The 1,039-nt window shown below is 36.8% G+C and overlaps 1 protein-coding gene across 1 annotated transcript in view; it reads right to left on the reverse strand.

The window, feature by feature from the left end:
- Window positions 1-1,039, reverse strand: part of LOC106535184 (multiple epidermal growth factor-like domains protein 11) — a gene marked incomplete at its 3' end in the record, with an annotated part of 33,465 nt that overhangs the window by 15,676 nt on the left and 16,750 nt on the right.

A 1,039-nucleotide genomic window follows, 5' to 3' on the forward strand; every position in this document is an offset into this window, starting at 1 on the left:
GGTAGTAACAGAGTGTGGTAGTAACAGAGTGTGGTAGTAACAGAGTGTGGTAGTAACAGAGTGTGGTAGTAACAGAGTGTGGTAGTAGCTGAGATGAACCTGCAGTTGATCCTCTGAGCTCTAACAGAATGTCTTCCATCTTTGTTTAAAACTCCGTCACAAGCGGTGGGAGACGATGTAATGTTTTTTTATTCTTTACAAATCAAATATGACTCGTGTTTTATTTAAACTATAATTTACATAAAACATCTCATTCTGAGAACCTAAAGCAACAAGTTAAAAACCCGTAATGACAGTAATTTTTAGACGTGTGTCTGAACAAACAGGACTAACGTAACAGTGACAGGCTGTAATTCAGTCAGAACACACACAGATGTGATGTAAACACAAACATGTCTTCAGATGGACAAAAGAAGCTGTGAAAGGAGCGCAGGAGAAAAGAGGGCAGGAGTGCTGAAATCTGCATGTTCTTTCTGCAGAATCAAGAAGTGGAGCAGGAGGAGCGCACGGCTGAGGTTCTGGTGCTGGATGAGGGTTTCTGTGCTGAACAGAACCCGTCTGACTTCAAGGAAAATCACTTCAACATTTCCATAAAGACGAGCTTCAACTGGAGCCACAGCAGAACTGTGTTCCCTGCTTTGTAAGAAGCTKAGGTTTATTGTTAGCAAAATMCCTCATGAACCWCTTTAGATCAAACATAAAACATGATTTATGAGGTTTGAGTCAAACAGACAAGTACAAGTACTACAGTACAACTCCATCATTATTTAAATCATGATAAAATCACACAGTAATGAATAAAAAGTTTATTCTGCACCTTTTGCATGGAATATGTTGCAGAATGATTGGAAATGAACAAACTTAACTTTTAGGAGCTTTAAAAATAAATACTGAAGGGATTCATATGTTTTCTTATCTTTTCCTTTAAATGTGTTTCATGTTTTTATGATTCTTATTTCCTTTTTGTATTTGAATATGTAAATATACTCAACAAAACAACACGGTAGATAACAGTTAATAAAAAACTGTCAACTAGTTC

Source organism: Austrofundulus limnaeus, unplaced genomic scaffold (assembly GCF_001266775.1).
Source record: "Austrofundulus limnaeus strain Quisiro unplaced genomic scaffold, Austrofundulus_limnaeus-1.0 Scaffold1379, whole genome shotgun sequence".
Classification (NCBI taxonomy): Eukaryota; Metazoa; Chordata; class Actinopteri; order Cyprinodontiformes; family Rivulidae; genus Austrofundulus; species Austrofundulus limnaeus.